The 24,646-nt window shown below is 53.3% G+C and overlaps 1 pseudogene; it reads right to left on the bottom strand.

Annotated features, from left to right (window-relative positions):
- The window catches only part of LOC137535840 (uncharacterized), a 117,369-nt pseudogene that overhangs the window by 43,586 nt on the left and 49,137 nt on the right, over positions 1-24,646 (bottom strand).

Genomic DNA, 24,646 nt, shown 5'->3' with positions numbered 1-24,646 from the left:
GACTCCTCATAGGAACCTGACACACACAATGATACAGTCACTACCCAGACACACCCCTTGCTATTACTGGATAATATCCCACAATTACTAGCACTGCTCACCTCTCCTGTCAGCAGCTCCATCATCTTCCTGGTGACTGCCATAATCTTCTGCTTGTTGTGTCCTTCAGATATCAGGGAATGAGGTGGGGGCACCGTGATGGTCACATGATCACCAGACTTCACTGGAGGAAAACTCTGTATGGAAAGACCAACAATAATGTCACATGACCTCCCAGAATCCTCCTCACCTCTCCAGTCAGCTGTGTGTTTTATTATTAGAGATAGAGTCCTATGGGAGAAAAGCGCTTTACAAATGTTATTGTATTGTATTGTATTATGACATGTGACCTCCCAGAATCCACCCACCTCTCCAGTCAGCAGACAGATGATCTCCAGGATAAGGTTGAATATTCTCTCGGTCATGTGACCCTGGTCCTTGTCCATCCTCAGTGGTCCTGTACAGGATGTTGCTGCCTTTTGATAGAGAATAAAGTGACTTGTCACTTGTGGGTGGTAGGGCCATGCAGAGTATTACAGGAAAGAATAAAATGTTGGTTTCTAGCTACCTGTGCACTATACTCACAGCATGCTGCAGTCCACAAGCCATCAAAAATGGAGGGGTGTGGAAATTTAGGGGCAGTGTGGTAATTATTAAACAGTAAAGAGGAGGCACAAAAACTGTTAAATTATATAAATTGGATGTAAGTTTGAAAATAGTAGTAATAGGAATGACTAATCTCCCCCCTGCTCCCCCATACCCACGTCTGTACTAATCCCCCCACTGCTCAGTCGATGAAAAAGGTGAAGTTCCACTCAATGTTCCAAGAAAATATCAAAATCTTTATTAAATACAGGTCACACAGCTTAAAAGGTTTGCCAACATGTTTTGGACACACACTGGTCCTTAATCATAGGACCCCATACCCATGTCTGTACTAATCTCCCCCACTGCTCCCCCATACCCATGTCTGTACTAATCCCCCACTGCTCCCCCATACCCATGTCTGTACTAATCTCCCCACTGCTCTCCCATACCCATGTCTGTACTAATCCCCCACTGCTCCCCCATACCCATGTCTGTACTAATCCCCCCCACTGCTCCCCCATACCCATGTCTGTACTAATCCCCCCACTGCTCCCCCATACCCATGTCTGTACTAATCTCCCCACTGCTCCCCCATACCCATGTCTGTACTAATCTCCCCCACTGCTCCCCCAAACCCATGTCTTCACTAATCCTCCCCATTGCTCCCCATACCCATGTCTGTACTAATCCCCCCACTGCTCCCCCATACCCATGTCTGTACTAATCTCCCTACTGCTCCCCCATACCCATGTCTGCACTAATCCCCCCACTGCTCCCCCGTACCCATGTCTGTACTAATCCCCCCACTGCTCCCCCATACCCATGTCTGTACTAATCTCCCTACTGCTCTTCCATACCCATGTCTGTACTAATCCCCCCACTGCTCCCCCATACCCACGTCTGTACTAATCCCCCCACTGCTTCCCCATACCCACGTCTGTACTAATCTCCCCACTGCTCCCCCATACCCACGTCTGTACTAATCCCCCCACTGCTCCCCCATACCCATGTCTGTACTAATCCCCCCACTGCTCCCCCATACCCATGTCTGTACTGACCTCCCCACTGCTCCCCCATACCCATGTCTGTACTAATCCCCCCACTGCTCCCCCATACCCATGTCTGTACTAATCTCCCCACTGCTCCCCCATACCCATGTCTGTACTAATCCCCCCACTGCTCCCCCATACCCATGTCTGTACTAATCTCCCCACTGCTCACCCATACCGATGTCTGTACCAATCCCCCCACTGCTCCCCATACCCATGTCTGTACTAATCCCCCCACTGCTCCCCCATACCCATGCCTGTACTAATCCCCCCACTGCTCCCCCATACCCATGTCTGTACCAATCCCCCCACTGCTCCTCCATACCCATGTCTGTACTAATCTCCCCACTGCTCCCTCATACCCATTGTCTGTACCAAACCCCCCACTGCTCCCCATACCCATGTCTGTACTAATCCCCCCACTGCTACCCCATACCCATGTCTACCAATCCCCCCACTGCTCTCCCATATCCATGCCTGTACCAATCCCCCACTGTTCACCCCTACCCATGTCTGCACTAATCTCCCCACTGCTCCCCCATACCCATGTCTGTGCTAATCCCCCCACTGCTCACCATACCCATGTCTGTACTAATCTCCCCACTGCTCCCCATACCCATGTCTGTACTAATCTCCCCACTGCTCCCCCATACCCATGTCTGTACTAATCTCCCCACTGCTCACCCATACTGATGTCTGTACTAATCCCCCCACTGCTCCCCATACCCATGTCTGTACTAATCCCCCCACTGCTCCCCCATACCCATGCCTGTACTAATCCCCCCACTGCTCCCCCATACCCATGTCTGTACTAATCCCCCCACTGCTCCTCCATACCCATGTCTGTACTAATCTCCCCACTGCTCCCTCATACCCATTGTCTGTACCAAACCCCCCACTGCTCCCCATACCCATGTCTGTACTAATCCCCCCACTGCTACCCCATACCCATGTCTACCAATCCCCCCACTGCTCTCCCATATCCATGCCTGTACCAATCCCCCACTGTTCACCCCTACCCATGTCTGCACTAATCTCCCCACTGCTCCCCCATACCCATGTCTGTGCTAATCCCCCCACTGCTCACCATACCCATGTCTGTACTAATCTCCCCACTGCTCCCCATACCCATGTCTGTACTAATCTCCCCACTGCTCCCCCATACCCATGTCTGTACTAATCCCTCACTGCTCCCCCATACCCATGTCTGTACTAATCCCCCACTGCTCTCCATACCTATGTCTGTACTAATCACCCCCCACTGCTCCCCCATACCCATGTCTGTACTAATCCCCCCACTACCCACCCATACCCATGTCTGTACTAATCCCCCCACTACCCACCCATACCCATGTCTGTACTAATCCCCCTCCATACCCATGTCTTCACTAATCTCCCCACTGCTCACCCATACCCATGTCTGTACTAATCCCCCCACTACTCGCTCATACCCATGTCTGTACTAATCTCCCCACTGCTCCCCCATACCCATGTCTGTACTAATCCCCCCACTACTCGCTCATACCCATGTCTGTACTAATCTCCCCACTGCTCCCCCATACCCATGTCTGTACTTATCCCCTCACTGCTCACCCATACCCATGTCTGTACTAATCCCCACACTGCTCCCCATACCCATGTCTGTACTAATCTCCCTACTGCTCCCCCATACCCATGTCTGTACTAATCCCCCCACTGTTCCCCCATACCGATGTCTGTACTAATCCCCCCACTGCTCCCCCATAGCCATGTCTGTACTAATCCCCCCACTGCTCCGCTATACTCATGTCTGTACTGATCCCCCCACTGCTCCCCCATACCCATGTCTGTACTAATCCCCCCACTGCTCCCCCATACCCATGTCTGTACTAATCCCCCCACTGCTCCCCCATACCCATGTCTGTACTAATCTCCCCACTGCTCACCCATACCCATGTCTATACTAATCCCCCACTGCTCCCCATACCCATGTCTGTACTAATCTCCCCACTGCTCTCCCATACCCATGTCTGTACTAATCCCCCACTGCTCCCCCATACCCATGTCTGTACTAATCTCCCCACTGCTCTCCCATACCCATGTCTGTACTAATCCTCCCACTGCTCCCCCATACCCATGCCTGTACTAATCCCCCCACTGCTCCCCCATACCCATGCCTGTACTAATCCCCCCACTGCTCCCCCATACCCATGTCTGTACTAATCCCCCCACTGCTCCTCCATACCCATGTCTGTACTAATCTCCCCACTGCTCCCTCATACCCATTGTCTGTACCAATCCCCCCACTGCTCCCCATACCCATGTCTGTACTAATCCCCCCACTGCTACCCCATACCCATGTCTACCAATCCCCCCACTGCTCTCCCATATCCATGCCTGTACCAATCCCCCACTGTTCACCCCTACCCATGTCTGCACTAATCTCCCCACTGCTCCCCCATACTCATGTCTGTGCTAATCCCCCCACTGCTCACCATACCCATGTCTGTACTAATCTCCCCACTGCTCCCCATACCCATGTCTGTACTAATCTCCCCACTGCTCCCCCATACCCATGTCTGTACTAATCCCCCCACTGCTCCCCCATACCCATGTCTGTACTAATCCCCCACTGCTCTCCATACCTATGTCTGTACTAAACACCCCCCACTGCTCCCCCATACCCATGTCTGTACTAATCCCCCCACTACCCACCCATACCCATGTCTGTACTAATCCCCCCACTACCCACCCATACCCATGTCTGTACTAATCCCCCCCCATACCCATGTCTATACTAATCTCCCCACTGCTCACCCATACCCATGTCTGTACTAATCCCCCCACTACTCGCTCATACCCATGTCTGTACTAATCTCCCCACTGCTCCCCCATACCCATGTCTGTACTTATCCCCTCACTGCTCACCCATACCCATGTCTGTACTAATCCCCACACTGCTCCCCATACCCATGTCTGTACTAATCTCCCTACTGCTCCCCCATACCCATGTCTGTACTAATCCCCCCACTGTTCCCCCATACCGATGTCTGTACTAATCCCCCCACTGCTCCCCCATAGCCATGTCTGTACTAATCCCCCCACTGCTCCGCTATACCCATGTCTGTACTGATCCCCCCACTGCTCCCCCATACCCATGTCTGTACTAATCCCCCCACTGCTCCCCCATACCCATGTCTGTACTAATCCCCCCACTGCTCCCCCATACCCATGTCTGTACTAATCTCCCCACTGCTCACCCATACCCATGTCTATACTAATCCCCCACTGCTCCCCATACCCATGTCTGTACTAATCTCCCCACTGCTCTCCCATACCCATGTCTGTACTAATCCCCCACTGCTCCCCCATACCCATGTCTGTACTAATCCCCCCACTACTCGCTCATACCCATGTCTATACTAATCCCCCCACTGCTCCCCCATACCCATGTCTGTACTAATCTCCCCACTGCTCTCCCCATACCCATGTCTGTACTAATCACCCCCCACTGCTCCCCCATACCTGTACTAATCTCCCCACTGCTCTCCATACCTATGTCTGTACTAATCACCCCCCACTGCTCGCCCATACCCATGTAATCCCCCCACTGCAGTCTATCCTACAACCTGTGCAATGCCCAACAGGCATAGATTTGCTAGTATATGACAAGAATTACACAATTACCTCGTCCAACAACAATGTGTTCATTTTGCTTCCTTCAACTTCATTCCCTCCCCTGCTGCTTTACATCACTTCCTCTCTATGTTACATATTTCCTGTCTTTGGCTTAATTTCTTCCTGTCTTTGTGTTTCACCTACAAGACGTGATGTTGCCATCTTGTGGCACATAGGCTAACTGCAGCCTCTGGTTGTTCAATTAGCCAAATTTTATAACAAGTTATAATAATAGTAATATTAATAACAGTAATAATAATAATATAATGTTCTCTGTTGCTGCAGATCATCCTTATCTACAGATACATCACATTCTGTTATTATTACAGTACCGGTTACCTGGAACTCCACTAACCACCAGTCTCATCCAACCAGCACAAATCGCAGGCAGTACTTACAGTGGTGAAGGCAGGGCCGGACTACTGGGAAGGTCACAGAGGCCATGGCCTAGGGCGATAAAAATCAGCAGGGAGCAGGACTTGGAGAGATAAGAGGTCACATGTCAAAGTAAATCACCTCTCCTGCTTTGCTCTGGTATGCCTGAATTCCAGAGATCCCTGCATCTCTCTTACTTGTGCAAAGTGTGTGTTATGGCAGTCTGCATCTGCTGTCACCTGTATGATGAGAGGGGACAAACAATCTGCTGTGAGAAGAAAAATATATGGGCTCAAGTAGCAGAACTCTTGAGTTCCGATTAGTTTTTTTCATGCAGCACACATTCATGGGCAGGAATTAGCAGCTCTTCCCCTCCCTGACTGATGTTAGTTTATTACTAGTAGGTCAGTGCTGTTAAAGACCTCAGATCTGTTAAATGTATGGCTTTTTTTTTTCTCCTAGAGAATGACAACAACATTCTTTGTGTTACAGTTTAACTCTTTCCTGGCTTTTTTTTTGCCAGCAAAGTACTGTGTTGACCATCAGTGAAAGCAGGATGTTTTGAAACAGAATGACAACTGTGTTACATTTATTTATATTTACAAAACAATCAATGCATCTCCTACTGACTGTATATATAGCTGTGTGCCTAACATCTTGTATACAGTAACAAAGTCTGAAGACGGCTCATTAACCAAAGGCTCACTGTTTTTCTTTTGGTTAGCCAATAAAAAGTGTTATTCTGTTACAAAACTTCCTGCTGACTGATTTCAAGATCTGTCTTAAGTGCTAAATTGTCACTGTGTATAGTACACCTGAACTTATGCTGGGTACACACAATGCAATTTTCTGACAGCTTTACTGTCAGATGGACCATTTCCAACATGTCCGATCTGCTTTCCAATCAATTTTCTGAATGATTTTTCATAGAAGTGAACAGAAAATTGATTGAAAAATTAAAATTAGATCAGACATGATGGAAATAATCGACCTGACAGTAAATTTGTCAGAAAATTGCATCATGTGTACCTAGCATTACACTACATCTATGCCAGTGTGTGTAGTGTCGGATCCTTCTACTTACCTGTTCTCTGTTTTGGATGGGCTTCTCTCCATTGCGCTGCACTGTCCCCTATTTGTGGCTCTGATGGCAGCAAGTAGCACAGAGGACAAAGAAGCAGCGATGTCCAATGGGACTCCTTGTGATTTTGCACTCCTGTATGCATGTGCACAGCAGCCGAGGGAGTGTTATGGGTATGTGTACTTGACAAGTGCTGCTGAGTGCTCATACATGAGCATCATTTCTGAAGTATGCAAGCCCAGAACACTATCGCCTGCTGTGCATGCAGACAGGAGCGCAAAATTACATGGAGTGGACAGAGTCTGCACTGCTTCTTTGTTGAACGGGGCAAAGCAGCAAAACAGAGGGGGGCCCGTTCAAACTAGTCAGAGTTGGACAGAATGGGGAAGGGGGGGCGGGCGGTTGGTGACAGCCGGCCTAGGGCGCTGGAAAGTACAAATCCGGCCCTGGGTGAAGGCCAACTTCTTAGGCTGTTTGTGGGCTCTGCTGGGCTTAAAGTGTCACTAAAGCAGAAAAAACGTATGATATAATGAATTATATGTGTAGTACGGATAATTCATAGAACGTTAGTAGCAAAGAAAAGAGTCAGATTTTTGTTCTGTTGTATTGTTTTTTGTTTTTTTTAAACATTTTTATGAAACAGAGCAGAGCTAAATGACCCTTTGAACGTTCCTGTAGTAAAACTTTAAACAAACAAGAAACAGTGAGAGGCAGGTTGAGAAAAGTGCTTCAAAAAACAGCACTGTAGCTGACCAAGCGTGGTCGAAGGGCTCAGAGAAGCTCTTTTGCATAGATAACAACGGACATTTCTTATCTCTTCCTGTACTGGAAACAATATGAGACTCATATCTGTGCTAGTCATATTATATTTCTTAGCTGTACTAAAGATTATTTTCACTTCAGATTCCCTTTAAAGACCGGCTTCCACAGCTCCCCCAAGGTTAATATACTTTCAATCACTGAATTATAGCATTTAATACAGAAGTCATGGAATGTATATAGAGTGGGGTATAGTACTGTATTAGCTATAGGCCTATTTTTAATATTGAGTCTCAAGCAAGCAGGAAGCACACTTATCTGGCATAAGCTGATCCCAGTCAGTGCTGGATAACTGAGACTCTGCTGTATAATTATTATTAGCCCCCAGACAGTTGCTGGAGATGTAGAGCTGACATAAGGATGTGGCTCCATAGTTACAGGACTTCCAGCTCACTGTGACTGTTTGGAGTAACCACTAGACACCAGGGATTACTATAGGGGAGACAAGGGGGAAACCACAAGACACCAGGGAGGGGAGAACCACTAGATGCCAGGGATTACTGCATGGGTAAGATGAGCGGATCCACTCTGCACACGAGTATGTGCAATATGGATGCCCTGATCTCCGGAAGTAATCGGGTGCACAGGGGCTTCTAAAGCATTCCGAGGAGTCCCGAATGTGCAGAATTTGAACAGGGGACAGTGGTGGAACATTGGGAAGCAGAAAGGACCGTGAATCCTCTGTGAGATCAAGGAACATCCCTATTCTTAGGCGAGTGTCTGTCTTTTTCATCTCAGTTCTGGTTAAAGGGAGACATAGGGGTGGAGCTTATGATAGCAGGGGGTGTGGTGATATCCGTGTATGACTGTAATATTAAAAGCAAGGGTGTTTTAGGGGCGGGCTAGGAAGGTCATTGCCCGGGGTAATGTGGTGGAGAGGGAAGAAATGAGCAGGCTCTTTAAAGGAGGGAGTGCTGCTCTCTTTGACTGCCGGTACTGGTGGGGGGTCCTCTAAGGCTACATATAACTGGAGGTGTCCCTTTGTGAGCAACATCATCTCAAGCACCTCTAGCCACTTATGCATTGGTTTGGAGACTATGGGCTTGATTCACAAAGCGGCGCTAACCTACTTAGCACGTCTAAAGTCTTTAGACGTGCTAACCAGGGTGCTAAGGTGGTTAGCACCAGATTTCTCAATCAGATCGCACGCAAAGTTTTGTGCGTAAAGTTTTACACGCGCAAAGTCCAATGCGCGCGCTAAGTCCCATAGGCATTAATGGGCACTTCGCGCGGAGCGCCCTGCGCTCTGTGCAGTGCGCGCGTAAAGTTTGATGCGCATAAAGTAAACACCCCCAGTGGTACGTGTTCCACACATTGACCCTTATGCAATTAACTTTTTCTCCTGAGTTATCTCCTAGGAAATAATGTTCATATTCCTTTCAAAATAACTTTTAAGCATTTTACAAAAAAAAGTACCAAAAATTAGATGAAAAAAGTACCGTCAAAACTATTTGGAATATTTTCGTTTGCCGGTGGCTGAAAAGGCATTATTATTTTCCCCTTAACTGTAAGGGGAGCTAATGCATGAGATAAACGATAACGTTAAGTAATTTAAGGAGAGATAAAATGTGAGTTAATAAGTAAGGTGAGATAATTTAACAGAAAAGGTTTGTGAATCAGCCGCATTGAGCTTTAACAGATGGCTAGGATAGCAGAAGTGCCTCAGCAGCGCACACTGTGCCTGTAACAGCCGGGACATGCTGGAGGCAGCAGGGGCAGATGGCTGGGATAGCAGAAGTGCAGAGCCTCAGCAGCACACTGTGCCTGTAACAGCCGGGACATGCTGGAGGCAGCAGGGCAGATGGCTGGGATAGCAGAAGTGCCTCAGCAGCACACACTGTGCCTGTAACAGCCGGGACATGCTGGAGGTAGCAGGGACAGATGGCTGGGATAGTAGAAGTGCCTCAGCAGCACACACTGTGCCTGTAACAGCCGGGACATGCTGGAGGCAGCAGGGGAAGATGGCTGGGATAGCAGAAGTGCAGAGCCTCAGCAGCACACACTGTGCCTATAACAGCCGGGACATGCTGGAGGCAGCAGGGGCAGATGGCTGGGATAGCAGAAGTGCAAAGCCTCAGCAGCACACGCTGTGCCTGTAACAGCCAGGACATGCTGGAGGCAGCAGGGGCAGATGGCTGGGATAGCAGAAGTGCAGAGCCTCAGCAGCACACTGTGCCTGTAACAGCCGGGACATGCTGGAGGCAGCAGGGCAGATGGCTGGGATAGCAGAAGTGCCTCAGCAGCACACACTGTGCCTGTAACAGCCGGGACATGCTGGAGGTAGCAGGGACAGATGGCTGGGATAGTAGAAGTGCCTCAGCAGCACACACTGTGCCTGTAACAGCCGGGACATGCTGGAGGCAGCAGGGGCAGATGGCTGGGATAGCAGAAGTGCAGAGCCTCAGCAGCACACACTGTGCCTATAACAGCCGGGACATGCTGGAGGCAGCAGGGGCAGATGGCTGGGATAGCAGAAGTGCAAAGCCTCAGCAGCACACGCTGTGCCTGTAACAGCCAGGACATGCTGGAGGCAGCAGGGGCAGATGGTTGGGATAGCAGAAGTGCCTCAGCAGCGCACACTGTGCCTGTAACAGCCGGGACATGCTGGAGGCAGCAGGGGCAGATGGTTGGGATAGCAGAAGTGCCTCAGCAGCGCACACTGTGCCTGTAACAGCCGGGACATGCTGGAGGCAGCAGGGGCAGATGGCTGGGATAGCAGAAGTGCAGAGCCTAAGCAGCACACACTTCTTCTGCTATCCCAGCCATCTGCCCCTGCTGTTTCCAGCATGTGCCGGCTGTTACAGGCACAGTGTGTGCTGCTGAGGCTCTGCACTTCTGCTATCCCAGCCCTCTGCCCCTGCTGCCTCCAGCATGTCCCGGCTGTTACAGGCAGTGTGTGCTGCTGAAGCTCTGCACTTCTGCTATCCCAGCCATCTGCCCCTGCTGCCTTCAGCATGTCCTGGCTGTTACAGGCACAGTGTGTGCTGCTGAGGCACTTCTGCTATCTCAGCCATCTGTCCCTGCTGCCTCCAGCATGTCCCGGCTGTTACACGCACAGCGTGTGCTGCTGAGGCTGTACACTTCTGCTATCCCAGTCATCTGCCCCTGCTGCCTCCAGCATGCCCCGGCTGTTACAGGCACAGTGTGTGCTGCTGAAGCTCTGCACTTCTGCTATCCCAGCCATCTGCCCCTGCTGCCTCCAGCATGTCCCGGCTGTTACAGGCAGTGTGTGCTGCTGAGGCTCTGCACTTCTGCTATCCCAGTCATCTGCCCCTGCTGCCTCCAGCATGTCCCGGTTGTTACAGGCAGTGTGTGCTGCTGAGGCTCTGCACTTCTGCTATCCCAGCCATCTGCCCCTGCTGCCTCCAGCATGTCCCGGCTGTTACAGGCACAGTGTGTGCTGCTGAAGCTCTGCACTTCTGCTATCCCAGCCATCTGCCCCTGCTGCCTCCAGCATGTCCCGGCTGTTACAGGGACAGTGTGTGCTGCTGAGGCACTTCTGCTATCCCAACCATCTGCCCCTGCTGCCTCCAACATGTCCCGGCTGTTACAGGGACAGTGTGTGCTGCTGAGGCACTTCTGCTATCCCAGCCATCTGCCCCTGCTGCCTCCAGCATGTCCCGGCTGTTACAGGCACAGTGTGTGCTGCTGAGGCACTTCTGCTATCCCAGCCATCTGCCCCTGCTGCCTCCAGCATGTCCCGGCTGTTACAGGCACAGTGTGTGCTGCTGAGGCTCTGCATTCTGCTATCCCATCCATCTGCCCCTGCTGCCTCCAGCATGTCCCGGCTGTTACAGGGACAGTGTGTGCTGCTGAGGCTCTGCATTCTGCTATCCCATCCATCTGCCCCTGCTGCCTCCAGCATGTCCCGGCTGTTACAGGCACAGTGTGTGCTGCTGAGGCACTTCTGCTATCTCAGCCATCTGCCCCTGCTGCCTCCAGCATGTCCCGGCTGTTACAGGCACAGTGTGTGCTGCTGAGGCTCTGCACTTCTGCTATCCCAGCCATCTGCTTCTGCTGCCTCCAGCATGTCTCGGCTGTTACAGGCATAGTGTGTGGCGCTGAAGCTCTGCACTACTGCTATCCCAGCCATCTGCCCCTGCTGCCTCCAGCATGTCCCGACTGTTACACGCACAGCGTGTGCTGCTGAGGCTCTGCACTTCTGCTATCCCAGCCATCTGCCCCTGCTGCCTCCAGCATGTCCCGGCTGTTACAGGCACAGTGTGTGCTGCTGAGGCTCTGCACTTCTGCTATCCCAGCCATCTGCCCCTGCTGCCTCCAGCATGTCCCGGCTGTTACAGGCACAGTGTGTGCTGCTGAGGCACTTCTGCTATCTCAGCCATCTGCCCCTGCTGCCTCCAGCATGTCCCGGCTGTTACAGGCACAGTGTGTGCTGCTGAGGCTCTGCACTTCTGCTATCCCAGCCATCTGCCCCTGCTGCCTCCAGCATGTCCCGGCTGTTACAGGCATAGTGTGTGGCGCTGAAGCTCTGCACTACTGCTATCCCAGCCATCTGTCCCTGCTGCCTCCAGCATGTCCCGACTGTTACACGCACAGCGTGTGCTGCTGAGGCTCTGTACTTCTGCTATCCCAGCCATCTGCCCCTGCTGCCTCCAGCATGTCCCGGCTGTTACAGGCACAGTGTGTGCTGCTGAGGCTCTGCATTCTGCTATCCCATCCATCTGCCCCTGCTGCCTCCAGGATGTCCCGGCTGTTACAGGGACAGTGTGTGCTGCTGAGGCTCTGCACTTCTGCTATCCCAGCCATCTGCCCCTGCTGCCTCCAGCATGTCCCAGCTGTTACAGGCACAGTGTGTGCTGCTGAGGCTCTGCACTTCTGCTATCCCAGCCATCTGCCCCTGCTGCCTCCAGCATGTCCCAGCTGTTACAGGCACAGTGTGTGCTGCTGAGGCTCTGCACTTCTGCTATCCTAGCCATCTGCCCCTGCAGCCTCCAGCATGTCCTGGCTGTTACAGGCACAGTGTGTGCTGCTGAGGCTCTGCACTTCTGCTATCCCAGCCATCTGCTTCTGCTGCCTCCAGCATGTCCTGGCTGTTACAGGCACAGTGTATGCTGCTGAGGCACTTCTGCTATCCCAGCCATCTGCCCCTGCTGCCTCCAGCATGTCCCGGCTGTTACAGCCACAGTGTGTGCTGCTAAGGCTCTGCACTTCTGCTATCCCAGCCATCTGCCCCTGCTGCCTCCAGCATGTCCCGGCTGTTACAGGCACAGTGCGTGCTGCTGAGGCTCTGCACTTCTGCTATCCCAGCCATCTGCCCCTGCTGCCTCCAGCATGTCCTGGCTGTTACAGGCACAGTGCGTGCTGCTGAGGCTCTGCACTTCTGCTATCCCAGCCATCTGCCCCTGCTGCCTCCAGCATGTCCTGGCTGTTACAGGCACAGTGCGTGCTGCTGAGGCACTTCTGCTATCCCAGCCATCTGCCCCTGCTGCCTCCAGCATGTCCCGGCTGTTACAGACACAGCGTGTGCTGCTGAGGCTCTGCACTTCTGCTATCCCTGCCATCTGCCCCTGCTGCCTCCAGGATGTCCCGGCTGTTACAGGCACAGTGTGTGCTGCTGAGGCTCTGTACTTCTGCTATCCCAGCCATCTGCCCCTGCTGCCTCCAGCATGTCCTGGCTTTTACAGGCACAGCGTGTGCTGCTGAGGCACTACTGCCACCTGTTATGGTGAGAGGCCCCTTGTTGTGTCACACCTGTCCCCCCAGAGCTCTCCAGTCTTCACAGATGGGTCTTGGCATTGTTTATACTGTTATGTTATAAAACAGGAATTCCAAGCTAGATACTGCAGTAACTCAGTAAGCTAACCAACGGTTCATTCATATGACACCTTATCTGGACAGTCCTACACTAACTGGCAGCATGCCTATGTACTATTCCCGGAGCTGGCAGCAAAACCTGTCATGCCCTAACTGACAGTCACCAGATAAGGGGTCACACTGATGAATAGTTGGTTAGATGACTTGGTTACTGCAGTAAATGTAACTAAGGATCCCTGGTTTTGTACAGAAGTATTAGACAGTGTTTTCCTGAATGAAGCATTCCCTGGTTGGGATGTACACAATGACTTCATATGTGACATTATGCAGCTCGTGTTGGAGTAGAACTATTTATTATTGAAAGATCCTTTTACCATCAGGTGAGAGATACCTCCATGGTGGCAGTGTGTGCTGCTGAAGCTCTGCACTTCTGCTATCCCAGCCATCTGCCCCTGCTGCCTTCAGCATGTCCCGGCTGTTACAGGCACAGTGTGTGCTGCTGAGGCTCTGCACTTCTGCTATCCCAGCCATCTGCCCCTGCTTCCTCCAGCATGTCCCGGCTGTTACAGGCACAGTGTGTGCTGCTGAGGCTCTGCACTTCTGCTATCCCAGCCATCTGCCCCTGCTGCCTCCAGCATGTCCCGGCTGTTACAGGCACAGTGTGTGCTGCTGAGGCACTTCTGCTATCTCAGCCATCTGTCCCTGCTGCCTCCAGCATGTCCCGGCTGTTACACGCACAGCGTGTGCTGCTGAGGCTGTACACTTCTGCTATCCCAGTCATCTGCCCCTGCTGCCTCCAGCATGCCCCGGCTGTTACAGGCACAGTGTGTGCTGCTGAAGCTCTGCACTTCTGCTATCCCAGCCATCTGCCCCTGCTGCCTCCAGCATGTCCCGGCTGTTACAGGCAGTGTGTGCTGCTGAGGCTCTGCATTTCTGCTATCCCAGTCATCTGCCCCTGCTGCCTCCAGCATGTCCCGGTTGTTACAGGCAGTGTGTGCTGCTGAGGCTCTGCACTTCTGCTATCCCAGCCATCTGCCCCTGCTGCCTCCAGCATGTCCCGGCTGTTACAGGCACAGTGTGTGCTGCTGAAGCTCTGCACTTCTGCTATCCCAGCCATCTGCCCCTGCTGCCTCCAGCATGTCCCGGCTGTTACAGGGACAGTGTGTGCTGCTGAGGCACTTCTGCTATCCCAACCATCTGCCCCTGCTGCCTCCAACATGTCCCGGCTGTTACAGGGACAGTGTGTGCTGCTGAGGCACTTCTGCTATCCCAGCCATCTGCCCCTGCTGCCTCCAGCATGTCCCGGCTGTTACAGGCACAGTGTGTGCTGCTGAGGCACTTCTGCTATCCCAGCCATCTGCCCCTGCTGCCTCCAGCATGTCCCGGCTGTTACAGGCACAGTGTGTGCTGCTGAGGCTCTGCATTCTGCTATCCCATCCATCTGCCCCTGCTGCCTCCAGCATGTCCCGGCTGTTACAGGGACAGTGTGTGCTGCTGAGGCTCTGCATTCTGCTATCCCATCCATCTGCCCCTGCTGCCTCCAGCATGTCCCGGCTGTTACAGGCACAGTGTGTGCTGCTGAGGCACTTCTGCTATCTCAGCCATCTGCCCCTGCTGCCTCCAGCATGTCCCGGCTGTTACAGGCACAGTGTGTGCTGCTGAGGCTCTGCACTTCTGCTATCCCAGCCATCTGCTTCTGCTGCCTCCAGCATGTCTCGGCTGTTACAGGCATAGTGTGTGGCGCTGAAGCTCTGCACTACTGCTATCCCAGCCATCTGCCCCTGCTGCCTCCAGCATGTCCCGACTGTTACACGCACAGCGTGTGCTGCTGAGGCTCTGCACTTCTGCTATCCCAGCCATCTGCCCCTGCTGCCTCCAGCATGTCCCGGCTGTTACAGGCACAGTGTGTGCTGCTGAGGCTCTGCACTTCTGCTATCCCAGCCATCTGCCCCTGCTGCCTCCAGCATGTCCCGGCTGTTACAGGCACAGTGTGTGCTGCTGAGGCACTTCTGCTATCTCAGCCATCTGCCCCTGCTGCCTCCAGCATGTCCCGGCTGTTACAGGCACAGTGTGTGCTGCTGAGGCTCTGCACTTCTGCTATCCCAGCCATCTGCCCCTGCTGCCTCCAGCATGTCCCGGCTGTTACAGGCATAGTGTGTGGCGCTGAAGCTCTGCACTACTGCTATCCCAGCCATCTGTCCCTGCTGCCTCCAGCATGTCCCGACTGTTACACGCACAGCGTGTGCTGCTGAGGCTCTGTACTTCTGCTATCCCAGCCATCTGCCCCTGCTGCCTCCAGCATGTCCCGGCTGTTACAGGCACAGTGTGTGCTGCTGAGGCTCTGCATTCTGCTATCCCATCCATCTGCCCCTGCTGCCTCCAGGATGTCCCGGCTGTTACAGGGACAGTGTGTGCTGCTGAGGCTCTGCACTTCTGCTATCCCAGCCATCTGCCCCTGCTGCCTCCAGCATGTCCCAGCTGTTACAGGCACAGTGTGTGCTGCTGAGGCTCTGCACTTCTGCTATCCCAGCCATCTGCCCCTGCTGCCTCCAGCATGTCCCAGCTGTTACAGGCACAGTGTGTGCTGCTGAGGCTCTGCACTTCTGCTATCCTAGCCATCTGCCCCTGCAGCCTCCAGCATGTCCTGGCTGTTACAGGCACAGTGTGTGCTGCTGAGGCTCTGCACTTCTGCTATCCCAGCCATCTGCTTCTGCTGCCTCCAGCATGTCCTGGCTGTTACAGGCACAGTGTATGCTGCTGAGGCACTTCTGCTATCCCAGCCATCTGCCCCTGCTGCCTCCAGCATGTCCCGGCTGTTACAGCCACAGTGTGTGCTGCTAAGGCTCTGCACTTCTGCTATCCCAGCCATCTGCCCCTGCTGCCTCCAGCATGTCCCGGCTGTTACAGGCACAGTGCGTGCTGCTGAGGCTCTGCACTTCTGCTATCCCAGCCATCTGCCCCTGCTGCCTCCAGCATGTCCTGGCTGTTACAGGCACAGTGCGTGCTGCTGAGGCTCTGCACTTCTGCTATCCCAGCCATCTGCCCCTGCTGCCTCCAGCATGTCCTGGCTGTTACAGGCACAGTGCGTGCTGCTGAGGCACTTCTGCTATCCCAGCCATCTGCCCCTGCTGCCTCCAGCATGTCCCGGCTGTTACAGACACAGCGTGTCCTGCTGAGGCTCTGCACTTCTGCTATCCCTGCCATCTGCCCCTGCTGCCTCCAGGATGTCCCGGCTGTTACAGGCACAGTGTGTGCTGCTGAGGCTCTGTACTTCTGCTATCCCAGCCATCTGCCCCTGCTGCCTCCAGCATGTCCTGGCTTTTACAGGCACAGCGTGTGCTGCTGAGGCACTACTGCCACCTGTTATGGTGAGAGGCCCCTTGTTGTGTCACACCTGTCCCCCCAGAGCTCTCCAGTCTTCACAGATGGGTCTTGGCATTGTTTATACTGTTATGTTATAAAACAGGAATTCCAAGCTAGATACTGCAGTAACTCAGTAAGCTAACCAACGGTTCATTCATATGACACCTTATCTGGACAGTCCTACACTAACTGGCAGCATGCCTATGTACTATTCCCGGAGCTGGCAGCAAAACCTGTCATGCCCTAACTGACAGTCACCAGATAAGGGGTCACACTGATGAATAGTTGGTTAGATGACTTGGTTACTGCAGTAAATGTAACTAAGGATCCCTGGTTTTGTACAGAAGTATTAGACAGTGTTTTCCTGAATGAAGCATTCCCTGGTTGGGATGTACACAATGACTTCATATGTGACATTATGCAGCTCGTGTTGGAGTAGAACTATTTATTATTGAAAGATCCTTTTACCATCAGGTGAGAGATACCTCCATGGTGGCAGTGAGTGCCTGAGGTGTGTGTGTGTGTGTGGGGGGGGGCACTGCTTGTCCTTGTAGCTTCCTCTACTCTACACTCAACTGCATCAGTAAATGTGACAGTAATGATTGTGGCTGGATAGTGTAATGGTTAAAGAGAATCAGAGACAAATAAAATAACATTTATACATACCTTGGGCTTCCTCCAGCCCCATCAGCCTGGATCGTTCCCTCACCACCTTTCTCCGCTGCCTCTGTCCGCTGGTACCGGGTCCTGTCATTTCGGCCAGTCGACGCAAGCGCAGTGCTCTCCCTCCATACTGCGCAGGCGCATGCATAAGGAGCCAGAGGGAGCCCCTGTGCATGCAGAAAACTGGCCGTGTCCGGCGGAAGTGACGGGACCTGGTACCGGCGATAGAGGCAGTGGAGGAGGGCGGTGTGGGAGCGATCCAAGCTTATGGGGCTGGAGGAAGCCCCAGGTACGTATAACATATTTTTTTGATTTTTAAACTTTATTCGTTTCTGGTTCCCTTTAAGAGCTCTGCTTCTGACACAAGCGACCTGGTTTCAAATCTCGGCTCTTCTTGTTCATTAAGCAGCACCTATTCAGTGAGTAGACCTTGGGCAAGACTCCTCAACCCTGCTACTGCCTATAGAGCAAATTCCAGTGGCTGCAGTTCTGACGGTTTGAGTCCACTGGGAGAGAAGTGCCATATAAATGTTATTTGTCTTGTTGTCTCTTAGCGGTGTTTGCAACCTTTCTGGTTTCTTGAATGAGGGGTGCCTCCATGGTGGCAGCGTGTGCTCAAGCTTAATCCTATATACACCGTAGGTGACAGATTACAGACTCACAATTCACAAAATGTGCAACTCCAATCATTGAGCTTAGAATTGCCTTAATGGTTATAACAATGCAAACTTTTTTTGAATACATTTTATTGATGCAATTAGTAGTACATCTTATCACTACATGCAGAAGAACAAAACGCCTCACACTGAGGAAGCAATATACAGTATGATCACATAGTCTCTCCAGCGCCTTCTAATTTACATTTGGGGTGCAGCACTGAGGCATTGGGGTGTATCTGCATTATTTGTGCTAGAGTATAATATGACCTGAGATTAAATCTGACTTCTAATACCTTATCTACTGCAGCTATCATATTTATAGTATTATCATGTAACATAGTTGCCAGTCTTCCTCTGTGAGGTTATTTCAATAATGATCTATAATGTTATCCCTAATATTATTCAGACAAGTATAGTTTTGTACTGTATTAGTTGTCAATAAAAGCAGCATATTTAAAATCAGGATCATGATGTTACCATTTATTGGATAACTTCAAAGAAAAAGAGTAAGCTATCGGCCAATCAGCCGCCTTCAGATTTTATTTCTGTGCACTCTGCAGGAGGCTCTTCGTGTTTTTCTGGATATATAATAAAGACACAGAGAGAGACAGAGAGAGGGGAATCTCCTTTCCACAGTTCAGTCTGGATGAATGGAGGCTTCTAATGTTTTCACATTATAATTATTATTAATTAGTATTTATTTGGCGCCAACATCTTCCGCAGCGTTGTACAAAGTATATTGTCTTGTCACTTAACTGTCCCTCAGATGGGCTCACAATCTAATCCCTACCATAGTCATATGTCTATGCATGTATCGTTGTCTAGGGCTAATTTGTGGGGAAGCCAATTAACTTATCTGTTTTTTGGGGGATGTGGGAGGAAACCAGATTACCTGGAGGAAACCCACTCAGGCACAAGCAGAATGTACAAACTCCTTGCAGATGTTGATTCGATTCAGGGACCCAGCGCTGAAAGGCGAGAGCGCTAACCACTACGCCACCATGCTGGCCCACATCTGATCACATAAACTCAAGAGATGAAATGAATTGTATGAGTAACAACAAAGGTATCTAGAACTTTCCTGGAGAATCAAAAATCTTATTTTCACTTTAAAACAAGAGACAAAATTCACAGTGTGTGTAAGGTCACAGGGCTCCGGCCTTCTCTGATTTTTTAAGGCAATATCTCTGCCTACACTCACCTCTGAGCTCTGCTCTTGCTGAGGTCGGAGGTGAAAGACATGGGCACGGCTGATCCTGCTCCGAACCGGCCACGGATCGCAGCCCGCGGGTCGGCGTGAGGACGGGGACCACATGCAGGCATGGGAGAGGCGGCTGCCGCCACCTCCGGATCACCCGCGCTGACTCCACCAGGCACCGCAGCGTGTCACCCAGACACAAGAAACAGAAACAAGACCAGATAGCAGCGTGTCACCCAGAACGGCTCCCAGCATCATTCAGGATGGCTCCACTAGGTGATTACTAGCGTCCACAGCCGTCCCCTGAAGCCGCTGCCATGGAGACCAGGACGCAAGGAGGAAACGCACAGCTGTTCCCCCACCGCTCACAGCCAGCAAGCGCTGCCGGAGGATCCTAGGTCGCTGCACAGAGGTGGGTCACAGCTGGTCCGCCGCTGCTGCCCCCAGTCTCTCACTGCACGTGGGAGAAGCCATGGCAGGCCTCATCCACCAAGGCCTGAGGATCCTTTTTGTCCACATGGCAGCCCTGGATCCCCATGGGCCCTGGAGAGCTTGGTCCTTTCTTCTACATCCCTCATCCACCAAGGCCTGAGGATCCTTTTTGTCCACATGGCAGCCCTGGATCCCCTTGGGCCCTGGAGAGCTTGGTTCTCTCTTCTACAGTCCTAGCTCTGTGGGTTTCAGCTGCCGGGAGCACGGGGTCCCCTCTGCCTGCAACCACCATCCATACGGATTTTTGGCCCATTTTCCCATTGAGGGATCCTTCACTGCCGCTGCCTCGGGAGATCCCTGCACACCAATTGGACTGATTGTCGGACCCAGGGGTGTTCTTTTTTAATCTGCAGCCCCATAAGGTCCCTGCCTCTGTCTCTCTCTCCTTGCCTTGGTTCTTCTCTTGCTATCCTTTCTCTCTTTCTCTATCCACTCCTTTCCAGGACACACTGCGGGACATCTGGAGCTGTTGTGGAGCGAGCGAGCGCCGTCAGTAGTTGGCAGGCTGCACCCCTTACACAGCACTCCAGTTTTCCCCACGCGTCCTTCACTACAGTATAGGCTATATGTGTATTTAGGTATTTGCTTACTTGTACCACTGTACCTAATTGTATGTGTTGAATTGCATGCACGTGTTGTACCATCTCCGACCCTGTAAGAGCCAAAAATAATTCCGGGTACAACCCCCATTGTACTTGGCGAAATAAATATGATTCTGATTCTGATGGTAACAGGAAGTGGCCTAGTTGGACGGATCTCACCTGGATTTTCAGGCTGTTTGGTAAGGACAGCCGTGTAGAGTGTGTGTCTCGATTAGAGCTGGGGCACAGTCACTCCATGTACACAGCGTCACAGCCTACCCATCCTGACAGCTTGTGCCTGTGCTGCATCGTCACTCTCCCCTCCCCATTCTGAGGGCCTGTGCTTGTGCTGCATTGTCCCTCTCCCCTCCCCATCCTGAGGGCTTGTGCTGCATCATCACTATACCCTCCCCATCCTGAGGGCTTGTGCTGCATCATCACTCTCCCCACCTCATCCTGAGAGCTTATGTGCTGAATCATCACTCTCCCCTCCCCATCCTGACAGCTTGTGCCTGTGCTGCATCGTCACTCTCCCCTCCCCATTCTGAGGGCCTGTGCTTGTGCTGCATTGTCCCTCTCCCCTCCCCATCCTGAGGGCTTGTGCTGCATCGTCACTATACCCTCCCCATCCTGAGGGCTTGTGCTGCATCATCACTCTCCCCACCTCATCCTGAGAGCTTATGTGCTGAATCATCACTCTCCCCTCCCCATCCTGACAGCTCGTGCCTGTGCTGCATCGTCACTCTCCCCTCCCCATCCTGAGGGCTTGTGCCTGTGCTGCATCGTCACTCTCCCCTCCCCATCCTGAGGGCTTGTGCTACATCATCACTCTCCCCTCCCCATCCTGAGGGCTTGTGCCTGTGCTGCATCCTCACTCTCCCCTCCCCATTCTGAGTGCTTGTGCCTGTGCTGCATTGTCACTCTCCCCTCCCCATCCTGAGGGCTTGTGCCTGTGCTGCATTGTCACTCTCCCCTCCCCATTCTGAGGGCCTGTGCTTCATCGTCACTCTCCCTCCCCATCCTGAGGGCCTGTGCTTGTGCTGCATTGTCCCTCTCCCCTCCCCATCCTGAGGGCTTGTGCCTGTGCTGCATCGTCCCTCTCCCCTCCCCATCCTGAAGGGCTTGTGCCTGTGCTGTATCGTCCCTCTCCCCTCCCCATCCTGAGGGCCTGTGCTGCATCATCACTCTCCCCTCCCCATTCTGAGGGCTTGTGCCTGTGCTGCATTGTCCCTCTTCCCTCCCCATCCTGAGGGCTTGTGCCTGTGCTGCATCGTCCCTCTTCCCTCCCCATCCTGAGGGCTTGTGCCTGTGCTGCATTGTCACTCTCCCCTCCCCATCTTGAGGGCCTGTGCTGCATCATCACTCTCTCCTCCCCATTCTGAGGGCCTGTGCCTGTGCTGCATCATCACTCTCCCCTCCCCATTCTGAGGGCCTGTGCTGCATCGTCACCCTTTCCTCCCCATTCTGAGGGCCTGTGCCTGTGCTGTATCGTCACTCTCTCCTCCTCATCCTGAGAGCCTGTGCTGCATCATCACTCTCTCCTCCCCATTCTGAGGGCTTGTGCCTGTGCTGCATCATCACTCTGCCCTCTCCATCCTGAGGGCCTGTGCCTGTGCTGCATCATCACTCTCCCCTCCCCATTCTGAGGGCCTGTGCTGCATCGTCACTCTCTCCTCCCCATCCTGAGGGCTTGTGCTACATCATCACTCTCCCCTCCCCATCCTGAGGGCTTGTGCCTGTGCTGCATTGTCACTCTCCCCTCCCCATCCTGAGGGCTTGTGCTGCATTGTCACTCTCCCCTCCCCATCCTGAGGGCCTGTGCCTGTGCTGCATCATCACTCTCTCCTCCCCATCCTGAAAGCTTGTGCCTGTGCTACATCATCAGTCTCCCCTCCCCATCCTGAGGGCTTGTGCCTGTGCTGCATCGTCACTCTCCCCTCCCCATCCTGAGGGCTTGTGCTGCATCGTCACTCTCCCCTCCCCATCCTGAGGGCCTGTGCTTCATCGTCACTCTCCCCTCCCCATCCTGACAGCTTGTGCCTGTGCTGCATTGTCACTCTCCCCTCCCCATCCTGAGGGCTTGTGCCTATGCTGCATCATCACTCTCCCCTCCCTATCCTGAGGGCTTGTGCCTGTGCTGCATCATCACTCTCCCTTCCGCATCCTGAGGGCTTGTGCTGCATCATCACTCTCCCCCCCTATCCTGAGGGCCTGTGCTGCATCGTCACTCTCCCCTCCCCATCCTGAGGGCTTGTGCCTGTGCTGCATCGTCACTCTCCCCTCCCCATTCTGAGGGCTTGTGCTGCATCATCACTCTCTCCTCCCCATCCTGAGGGCTTGTGCTGCATCATCACTCTCCCCTCCCCATCCTGAGGGCTTGTGCTGCATCGTCACTCTCCCTTCCCCATCCTGAAGGCTTGTGCCTTTTCTGCATCGTCACTCTCCCCTCCCCATCCTGACATCATCCTCCCCATCCTGAGGGCTTGTGCCTGTGCTGCATCGTCACTCTCCTCTCCCCATCCTGAGGGCTTTTGCCTGTGCTGCATCGTCACTCTCCCCTCCCCATACTGAGGGCTTGTGCCTGTGCTGCATCGTCACTCTCCCCTCCCCATCCTGAGAGCTTGTACTGCATCGTCACTCTCCCCTCCCCATCCTGAGGGCTTGTGCTGCATCATCACTCTCCCCTCCCCATCCTGAGGGCTTGTGCCTGTGCTGCATCGTCACTCTCCCTTCCCCATCCTGAGGGCCTGTGCCTGTGCTGCACCATCACTCTCCCCTCCCCATCCTGAGGGCTTGTGCTGCATCGTCACTCTCCCCTCCCCATCCTGAGGGCTTGTGCTGCATCATCACTCTCCCCTCCCCATCCTGAGGGCTTGTGCCTGTGCTGCATTGTCACTCTCCCCTCCCCATCCTGAGAGCCTGTGCCTGTGCTGCATCGTCACTCTCCCTTCCCCATCCTGAGGGCTTGTGCTTGTGCTGCATCATCACTCTCCCCTCCCCATCCTGAGGGCTTGTGCCTGTGCTGCACCATCACTCTCCCCTACCCATCCTGAGGGCTTGTGCCTGTGCTGCATCGTAACTCTCCCCTCCCCATCCTGAGGGCCTGTGCCTGTGCTGCACCATCACTCTCCCCTCCCCATCCTGAGGGCCTGTGCCTGTGCTGCATCGTAACTCTCCCCTCCCCATCCTGAGGGCTTGTGCCTGTGCTGCACCATCACTCTCCCCTCCCCATCCTGAGGGCTTGTGCCTGTGCTGCATCATCACTCTCCCCTCCCCATCCTGAGGGCTTGTGCCTGTGCTGCACCATCACTCTCCCCTCCCCATCCTGAGGGCTTGTGCTGCATCGTCACTCTCCCCTCCCCATCCTGAGGGCTTGTGCTGCATCATCACTCTCCCCTCCCCATCCTGAGGGCTTGTGCCTGTGCTGCATTGTCACTCTCCCCTCCCCATCCTGAGAGCCTGTGCCTGTGCTGCATCGTCACTCTCCCTTCCCCATCCTGAGGGCTTGTGCTTGTGCTGCATCATCACTCTCCCCTCCCCATCCTGAGGGCTTGTGCCTGTGCTGCACCATCACTCTCCCCTACCCATCCTGAGGGCTTGTGCCTGTGCTGCATCGTAACTCTCCCCTCCCCATCCTGAGGGCCTGTGCCTGTGCTGCACCATCACTCTCCCCTCCCCATCCTGAGGGCTTGTGCCTGTGCTGCATCGTAACTCTCCCCTCCCCATCCTGAGGGCTTGTGCCTGTGCTGCACCATCACTCTCCCCTCCCCATCCTGAGGGCTTGTGCCTGTGCTGCATCATCACTCTCCCCTCCCCATCCTGAGGGCTTGTGCCTGTGCTGCACCATCACTCTCCCCTCCCCATCCTGAGGGCTTGTGCTGCATCGTCACTCTCCCCTCCCCATCCTGAGGGCTTGTGCTGCATCATCACTCTCCCCTCCCCATCCTGAGGGCTTGTGCCTGTGCTGCACCATCACTCTCCCCTACCCATCCTGAGGGCTTGTGCCTGTGCTGCATCGTCACTCTCCCTTCCCCATCCTGAGGGCCTGTGCCTGTGCTGCATCGTCACTCTCCCCTCCCCATCCTGAGGGCTTGTGCCTGTGCTGCACCATCACTCTCCCCTACCCATCCTGAGGGCTTGTGCCTGTGCTGCAAGGTCCCCGGATCTAAATGGGATCAACGCTCTACATGGCTGTCCTTACCAAACAGCCTTGTAGAGGTGAGATCTGTCCAACTAGGCCACTTCCGGTTACCTCACACATACTGTGAGTGCTCTCTCTCTTGTTTTTCGCAGTGGATCACCTGATC

Source organism: Hyperolius riggenbachi, chromosome 10 (genome assembly GCF_040937935.1).
Source record: "Hyperolius riggenbachi isolate aHypRig1 chromosome 10, aHypRig1.pri, whole genome shotgun sequence".
NCBI lineage: Eukaryota > Metazoa > Chordata > Amphibia > Anura > Hyperoliidae > Hyperolius > Hyperolius riggenbachi.
The sequence above is the reverse complement of the archived record's forward strand: the minus strand, read 5'-3'. Positions and strand labels throughout refer to the sequence as shown.